Genomic DNA, 9,403 nt, shown 5'->3' on the forward strand with positions numbered 1-9,403 from the left:
TTTTTTTTTCTTTTCATATTTTTAGTTAGAGAGATGGTTTCCGCCATTCTAGCAGGCTGGTCAACTCCTGACCTCGGGTGATCCGGCCTCCCGAAGTGGTGGATTACAGGTGTGAGCCACGGAACCGGCCAGAGAAACACCTACATTCTTGATAATCTGTCCAGTAACGAAGACAGGTACCAATTTACTACTAGCTCTTAATGCTTCTCAACCTTGAAACCTTTCTTAACAGCTACAACCAGAACTCAGGATAAATTCAGGTGTGCTACCACCGTATTTCAGAATCTACCTTTTATAGCATACATTTGTATCTCTTTCCTATCCATATTATCCACTCCAGGCAAACTGTATTGGCCATTTTCTATAGATGTTTCTTTCATTTCTGTAATGACCTCTCCCTACTTCCATTTCTACCTAAGAAAATCATACTCATCCCTCAGTAACCTTAACAAAACCCCATGTACTGCAGGAATCCCTTCCCAAAGTTGCAAACTGAAGGATCTCCTTCCTGTGAAATCAGCAAACTTTATGCAGTCAGGCTGTGCGTTCCCCAGAGCCTTGTAACTGTTTCTTAGCACGTAGCACACTGTGCTCCAATTTGCCGGCAAAGTTGTATAAAACGCAAACAAGTATTTTGAAGATGAAAGTGTATAAGAAATTTCAAATTAAAAAAATCTCAATGTCATCACGGGTATATAAACCTGTGCATTTCTTGTCCTTCAAAAAGAAAAATACCTTTTGTCTATTTTCTCGTCTCTCAGTGTGACATGGTTAAGAGCCCCATAAACGTGCATACCTCAACCGGACCTCGGCTTTCTGTTGAATCTGCTCTCTGTAACCGAAACGTGACAGGCAAGCAATCCAAACCCACGCTATCTTGGCCCCTGCCAGTTGTAATAAGTAATTAAGGACTGTAATTTCCACCCTACCCAGACAATGTGTAAACAAATGCTTATCTTGACTTCTGTGAACCACTTAAGTAACAATCAGAATGTCAAAAGTCCCCTGGCCCTAGCTCGCTTCGCTACAACGTTACCTGGAAAAGATACACAATCTAAAAAAAAAAAGCGTTTAAATGCAGCTCATCAAAAAAGTTTTTCTACATAAACAGGAAAAGTCGACCTAAAATTTTGTTCCTCTGTCCTCGTGTTGTATAATTTGTACTGTATTGTGTATTGGAGGTGTTGTAACTTTTTTCATAACAAATTCCTTTTATATTTTTCAGATCCTTGAGGAAGCAATGATGGTTGCAAAATAACCCCATCGAGGGTACCCGAACAGCGATGTAATGAGTTCACTTAAGAGACAATAAAATTTCCTGACATTTATGTGTCCTAGTGAGGCTAGGTATCAGAAGTGCCACCTGCCCAGACGGTGGCTAAGGAAGCTTCGAAAGGCAGAGAGTTTGGGGCACGATGAGAGAATAAATGATCCTGGCGCCCGGACTGATGCCTGCGGCAGGTCAGCTAAAATAGTGTAAAAGTGCAGCCAGCCATGGGGGCTGTGAGAGGAAGGTCGAAAGGTGGCGCTACTGCAGGCGTCTGGAACGTAAGCGCGGAAATGAGCTACAAAAGCAACGGCCGCCGCGGGGAGGGAGCACATCCCTTAGCGGGTTCACTCTGCCGCGCCAGAGGCTGGGCTGCCACCGCCGCCCTTTTCCCCATTCCCGCCTTAATGAGCGTAACAAAATTTTTTTGCAGATACCGCCTTCAATATGGCAACTCCGCCTCCCGACAACACCCTCCATACTCCCCAACAGCAGGCGCCTAGCATCCGCCATCTTGCCCCCCTACCTCCTCCCCTTTGCGGACATTTACATAGCGAAAATAGGCCCAACAGGCCTTCGGCCTTCACCTCACGCCTGCAGCCTTCGCCTCCTTGCCAGGCCTCACCCCGGCGCGGTGCCCCGGGTCAGCCGCGGCGCCGACTTGGGGCCCCTCGGTCGCCTCCGGGACAACCGGGCGACCCTCCCCCAACCCCCGCCCGCTTACGGAGCGCGCCTCCGCCGCCGCTCAGGGCAGCCGGGCTCCTCCCCGGGCCTAACTGCGGCCTCCTCGGGGCCTGCTCGGCGCCGCGCGCCACGCCGCCCGGCCTAGCGCGCGAGGGCGCCTTGCGGGCCGCCGACCAGGCCGAGACCAGGCCGCTGTGCGCGCACTAGGCCCCGCGGCCGCGGCGGGACCCGGGACTCACCGGACAGGCGTGCGGGCGGCCGGCGACGGTGGCGGGTGCTGCAAGCAGGCCTTTCTTTGGAGTACTGGGCCGGGCTCCGGTTGGTGGGGCGGGCGGAGGGAGGGAGGAGGGGCCGAGCTCGGAGCTGACAAAAAGCGGCCCAGCTCCCCGGCACCGGCCCGCCGTCAGCACGTCACGTCACCGCCTGGGAGAGAGACCCAGGAAAATGCGGGATGTTAGCTGGGTCCCTCTATCCCGTGGGCCTCTCGACGTCCCGTGTCGGCGCCAGCTACCCCTCGAGACCGGGCACTCCAGTGACCTCACTGCGGCGGGGTCTCCAGCAGCCAGAGTTGCCGTCACAACGTTATTTTCCTCCGCGCACCCTCCCTCCGTAACTGCTGCTCGCGCGCCACCGCCTCAGTCGCTGGCGTACAAGCAAGCGGCCCCGCACGGAGCTGGGCCTCCCACTACCGTCTCCGGTGGACCTGAAATTCATAATCTCCCACACCCTGCCGCAGGCCTTCCTGGACCCGTCGCGTCTCGGCGCCCCTCCTAGCTAAGGCGACAGATCTTGTTTCCAGGCCCTGAGGCTCCCTGCGCGCCGTAAATGTATTTTCTTTATTCCCGGGGTTGAGGACGAAAACAGAGTATCCCTCGCCGTCCCTTCCGTTCCCTTAAAAAAAAAAATTTTTTTTTTTTTGAAAAAGAATAAAACGAAAATGGATTTGCCAGTTTCTGTGCAGGCAAGAGGACAGGAGGACTATTCTATATCAATTACCGAGCTATTTTTTTTTAAGTTAGCCTAGGTATTTTCACCAAAATTTGAAATGTCTAGTATATATTCTGTATTACAGTGCTTTATGTTTTGGCGTACTTGAAATGTCAATTTTCTGTTATTGTCCCATAACAATAAATTATGCATATTGTTCCATCTGAAGTAACAACTGGTTTTGGGATTGCTTTCTAACAAAATCCTTCATGCTCTAAACTTTTAAAAGGCTTTGGAAACTGAGGAACGGGCATTTGATTAAACAGATGTTACTGATGAACTCCAAAAACGTGTATAGTGCATTTTCATTACTTTACGTTTTTATGCGCTCTAACTTTCCAGTAAACTTGGAACCCAAACTATGCCTAAAAGTTGCTGGTAAAAAGTTAAATAGTCCTATCGCTGTGGCTCACTTCTGAGCTCTTTGCAGGGCCAGGCTAGAGTATCTTGACGCCAGGAGACAGACTTAACAGCTGCGATCAACCCACTCCATTGCAGCTTGCGCGCCAGAATCAGTAATTTCTAATCTAGAGGCCAAGTAATTCAGTTTTCTACTCTACCTATTTTAAAAACATAGAATTCATCTTTTCCTTAACTGAGACATCTAAAAATCGCAAAATGCTTTAGGAAAAGAAAACCAGTGGTATACTGGAATAATGAGGTAAATGCTGCATAGTAAACTGGAATAATGAGAGAAATGCTGCATAGTAATTTCTTTTCAAACCATTGCTTTGATCTTTTTTCTCAGTAGTTAGATTTACTTTCAAAAATAAATGAGAGCTAGGTGAGGCGGCTCACCCCTGTAATCCCAAAACACGTTGGAAGGCTGAGATTAGATGAACTTGTGCTCAGCTGAAAGTTGGAGACAAGCCTGGAAAACAGGGAGATTCTATTTGTAGAGAAGCTTGAAAAATTAGCTGGATGTGGTGGTGCATACCTTTATTCTAAACTATGGGGAGGCTTAAGCCCATTAGTTTGGACTATGATTGTGACACCACACTCCAGCTTTTACGACAGAGCAAGATCCTGTTTAATAATAATAAGAAAAAAATAGTGTTGTTTTAAGACATTTTCGTCAAGTTTTGACAGAATGTATTTTTTGGAAAGAAAACATTTTTATAGCCGGGCGCGGTGGCTCACGCCTGTAATCCCAGCACTTTGGGAGGCCGAGGCGGGTGGATCATGAGGTCAAGAGATCGAGACCATCCTGGTCAACATGGTGAAACCCCATCTCTACTAAAAATACAAAAAATTAGCTGGGCATGGTGGCGCGTGCCTGTAATCCCAGCTACTTAGGAGGCTGAGGCAGGAGAATTGCCTGAACCCGGGAGGCGGAGGTTGCGGTGAGCCGAGATCGCGCCATTGCACTCCAGCCTGGGTGACAAGAGCAAAACTCTGTCTCAAAAAAAAAAAAGAAAGAAAAAGAAAAATAAAACATTTTTACAATATGTTTTTCAGTAAATACCTAGTTTAATATGTAATTAACATAATTTCCAAATACTGATAAGATGTTCAAGTTTTTAGAGATAGTGCCTGGCTCTGCCACACAGGCTGGAGTGCAGTGGCACGTTTGTAGCTCACTCAGCCTTGAACTCCCCAGCTCATTCTAACAGCCATGACCTCCCAAAACACTGTGATTACAGCTCTAAAATATTTTCCAAAGGCCTTCATTTAATGTTATGATATGTCAAGAATGGGATCTCATGTTATCCATTCAAACAAAAAACAATAAATGTTATTGTTAATATTTCTATGATTATCAAAAATCCTAGTGTTATGAAAAAGTACTAATATAAAAAGCACTTCAGAAAGAACAGCTAAGGAATATAGAGGAAAAATGTTTCCTAATCTAACAGATCATAAGTAGTTTAGATAATGAGACTTTTTAAACAGGTTTTGACATTATTTTTCATACATAATGTTAACTTTTCTAAAAGGCAAGGAAAGGATGGTCTACTTGTAGTTGTTAAATTAGAAAAGTCTTTATTACAGTCCAATAAAGATTATAAAATGCACAGATAAAGTCAACTATATTACATCTTTTTATTTTCTCAAAGAAACACAACAAAGGAAAACTTTGTATTGGTACCATGATAACAGAACAAAAGCATATTGTATCAATACAAAATAACTGATGGCAAAGCAAATAAACATGTACTGCTGCTAAAATGTTTCTTTTGTTCACATTGCTAATGTATTGCAGCTTTCAAAGTAACCAACCAGCTCACAAATACCAAAGTTTTAATAAAATAGCTGTAATTGCTTAAGCAAGAGACAGTACAAGGTCTCCACGTATTTTTTTCAAAAGAAGATGAAGCAGCAAAGAAAAGAAAGAAATTACTAACAAGGAATTTACAAAAGACATTATACTAGTTTTTGAGAAAATAGAGACACTTTAATATTACTGAATTCATTCATATACCAAAATTTAAATGGCGTGGTATCTAAAATGTCTCAAAAAGTTTTATGGAACTAAGTGTATGTGGTTGGTAGGGCAGCCCTAAGAAAATACCACATACTGAGTGGTTTAACCAACAAAATTCATCTTACCGAAATTTCAGAAACCCCAAGTCCAAGATCAAAGTATTGACAGGTTTGATTTAATCTAAGGCCTTTTTACTTGGCTTTTAAAGTGATGGCAGCCTTATCACTATGTTAACCTGATCTTTGCTCTGTGTTATGTCTGACTTTCTTGTAAGGACCATAGTCATATTGGATTAGAGATCACCCATATGATCTCATTTTATCTTAATTATCTTTCTGCAAATACAGGCACAGAAGTATTTGGAGTTATAACTTGGGGAAGGACACATTTCAGCCTAGAATACTCTATCCTCTGGTCACTCAAAATGTGTCTTATTTCTCACATGCAAAAGGCGTTATTCCGTAATTCCATTCTCACATTCCCAAAAGTCTTAACTCATTCCCACACCAACTCAAAGTCCAAAATTTCATCTAATATTTATCTACATCAGTTATTATTGAGGCACAATTCTATATTTTAAAAACCAAGAAATCATGTCCTGGAGAGAACATTAAGTGTATGGCCAATAATTTGCTAAAGCCATTAAAGGTATGGCTGACCAATAATTTACCAAGAGTGGGTATCTGACATGTGGATTTAATCATTCCTCTTAGTGGAAACTATGCCAACTTGGAATAACGGGGGCAGAGATGGGATAGAATGAAAGAAGGCTGTTAAAATTCTAAAATTCTACAGGATAGGCTAATAGAACAGTCTAGTTGCAAAAGAACGAGGTAGAATGACTCCAAAGATGATTCAGAATTGGGCAGAGCTGTAAAGCAAAATTCCTCTCTAATTGTGAATCTGTGAAACTAGACAAGTTATCTGTCGGCCTGACCAAATTTCTTAATACCAAAATTTGTATTAGTTAACATTCTCTGGGAAAACAGAACAAATAATAGAGAAAGAGAGACAGGAGAGAGATTTTTAAAAACTGCCTTGCATGATTGTAAAAAGTGGCAAGTCTGAAATGTGCAGGGTAGGTCACTAGAGTGATGTTTTAGTCCAAATAAAAAAAAACAGTTTTCCTATACAGAGTAGATTATTAAAGCTTTCAACTGGACTGAGAGCAGTGACTCACCCCTGTAATCCCAGAACTTTGAGAGGCCAAGTCTGGCAGATCACTTGAGGTCAGCAGTTTGAGACCAGCCTGGCCCACATGGTGAAACCCCCTCTCTACCAAAAGTACAAAAAGTAGCCAGTTGTGGTGGGGCATGCCTGTTTTTCCAGCTACTCATGAGGCTTAGGCACAAGAATCATTTGGACTTGGGAGACTTTTAAGAGGTATTTATACAGGAATTGAATTACTAGTTGAATATGATATTGTTTAATTACTGAAAATGACCTTTTGCCAAATCGAAACCAGCCCAAATTTTTTCACAGAACTAATGTTTGTGGACTTTTTGTCTAAACATAGAAATTGTAGAGATCACATCAGTGCACTGCAGGCTGGGTGACAGAGCAAGACTCTATTTCAAAAAAAAAAAAAAACCTGCAAAAACTCCTCCAACTGATCCACATTATGTAGTGTAATCTATTCAAGGTCCAATTACTTACATATTAATCTCATCTCTGAAATATGTTCACTGAAAAATCTAGAATAATATTTGACCAAAATGAGTACTGTGGCCTAGCCAAGTTAACACATAAAATTAATCATCATACTAATCATACCCTGTAAGAACCAATCATTTATTGTATCATACATTATAAACAAGTTGTATGCTGTGTTATAATTTGCTGTTTCTATTATTATATCAGATAAAAATATTTAATCTGCATTTTTAGCCACTCACATTTCCCAAAGAAAATTAGTTTAAAATAATGACTGACAATTAGGTGATTTCCAAGGGCTATTTTACACATGAGTTACTAGTTGAGTAAGATATTGTTTAATTACTGAAAATAACTTCTAGCCAAACTGAAACCAGCCCAAACTTCCTCATAAAACTGATGTTTAGAGATTTTTGTATAAACATAGAAATTTACCCTCCCAATTTCAAAGCTTAAAACTTATACTTGTCTTACCTAAGTTCCTTTCTCAGGAAACTGAGCATCAGGCCTCTTAGATAGTGATTAAGAAACTGAAACTCACTAGATCACCACATAGAGACAAATATCACACTTCCTCACCTGTCACAACTGCCTAATCAACTACCTGCTTCCCATCGAACAACTCTTATTCCTTACCCCTTCTTAATTCTTGTATTTACACAGATAATTACATTCTTTTGACACTATACAAACCCCAACTTTAGTTAATTGAGGGAATAAATGTGAGATTTGGCTTCTGTCTCTCCAGCTGATGCTATCTGAATAAATCCTTTCTTCCCTGAAAATATTCATTTTCTCAGTGATTGGATTCTGTGCGGAAAGCAATGGGACCTAGACCAAATGACTACATTTCAATAACAAAATTCTACTCCATAGATTATTAATTACAGCATATATCACACAAATCAGTACCACTAAAGGGGTAAAAATTAATATATGAATTGCAGAAAAATAATAAATAGCAAGAAGTATCCCTAGTGCCCAGAGTGGGGCTTCTATATATCATTTTCTACCTAAAGTAACAAAGTTTTCTTACAGAAATGGTGTTTCCTAGACGAAACCATCTGCTTTTGTTTGTTTGTTTGTTGAGATGGAGTTTTGCTCTTATTGCCCAGGCTGGAGTGCAATGGCACCATCTCGGCTCACTGCATCCTCCACTTCTTGGGTTCAAAGAATTCTCCTGCTTCAGCCTACCAAGTAGCTGGAATTATAGGTATGTGCCACCATGCCCCAAACTTTGTATTTTTATTTCTCCATGTTGGTCACGCTGGTCTCGAACTCCCAACCTCAGGTGATCCGCCCTCCTAGGCCTCCCAAAGTGGTGGGATTACAGATGTGAGCCACTGTGCCTGACGTAAACCACAAATTCAGAACATATTAAAGATTACTAGGATGTGTCAAAAGATGTTGTGATCCAGTTTGAAGAGGCTTATACTGACTAATGATGACAAATTTGAGTATCAAAATAATATTTTATTGCAATGCACCTATAACCATCAAACATACCCAAATTTGTGAATGTACAATGACATATCTCAAAAAATTATCACCTTTGAGGAATGATAGAGAACCAATACTTATGAGAAAGGTGTCTAATTATGAGAAGAATAACATGTTTGGCTCATATAAATGGTTTTTCCAACCAAAAATGTGATAGTAATTTTCTCTTTATAGAAGTGTTCCCTTTTTTAGTCTGTTTTCTTATCACCCGGTATGTAGCCTCCAGAAAATAGTGTATACCTGGAGAAAAGTGAGAATGCAAAAGGAAGTATTTATACTTACATGAAATAGTTTTGAATTTCCCCTTGAAAGGGTCTGGGGACTCAGATCACACTTTGAGAAATAATTTTTGAGTTAATGTGTAACAGTACACTGCATGTCCTTGTTATGATGTATCCAGAGAATGCACAAACATGCCATTTTCATCCACTGAAAGAACTGAAACAGAAATGAGGGCCTGCATGTCAGATATTTGGAGTTCTTGCATGGTAGACATTTACAGCAAAGAAGACTCTGAACTTGGACAAGATTGGGGCTGTGTATGGTGGCTCACGCCTGTAATCCCAGCACGTTGATAGGCCGAGGCAGGTGGATCACCTGAGGTTAGGAGTTTGAGACCAGTCTGGCAATATGACTAAACCCCAACTCTACTAAAAATACAAAAATGAGCTTGGTATGATGGCTTATGCCTGTAATCCCATCACTTTGGGAGGCTGAGGTGGGTGGATCACCTAAGGTCAGCACTTCAAGACCAGCCTGGTCAACATGGTGAAACCCCATCTTTCTACTAAAACAACAAAAATTATCAGGGTGCAATGATGCATGATTGTAATACTAGCCTCTTGGGAGGGGGAGGCAGGAGACTTGCTTGAACCTGGGAGGCAGAG

General features: G+C 41.8%; 1 protein-coding gene across 1 annotated transcript in view; it reads right to left on the bottom strand.

Annotated features, from left to right (window-relative positions):
* The window catches only part of ZFY (zinc finger protein Y-linked), a 48,464-nt gene extending 45,678 nt beyond the window's left edge, over positions 1 to 2,786 (bottom strand). The window contains exon 1 of the mRNA XM_017518835.2: positions 2,196 to 2,786. The gene's annotated coding sequence lies outside the window, so the exon portion shown is untranslated. The remainder of the gene's footprint in view (positions 1 to 2,195) is intronic.
* Between the last annotated feature and the right edge of the window lie 6,617 nt (positions 2,787 to 9,403).

The sequence above is a fragment of the Cebus imitator genome, unplaced genomic scaffold (assembly GCF_001604975.1).
Source record: "Cebus imitator isolate Cc_AM_T3 unplaced genomic scaffold, Cebus_imitator-1.0 Scaffold708, whole genome shotgun sequence".
NCBI lineage: Eukaryota > Metazoa > Chordata > Mammalia > Primates > Cebidae > Cebus > Cebus imitator.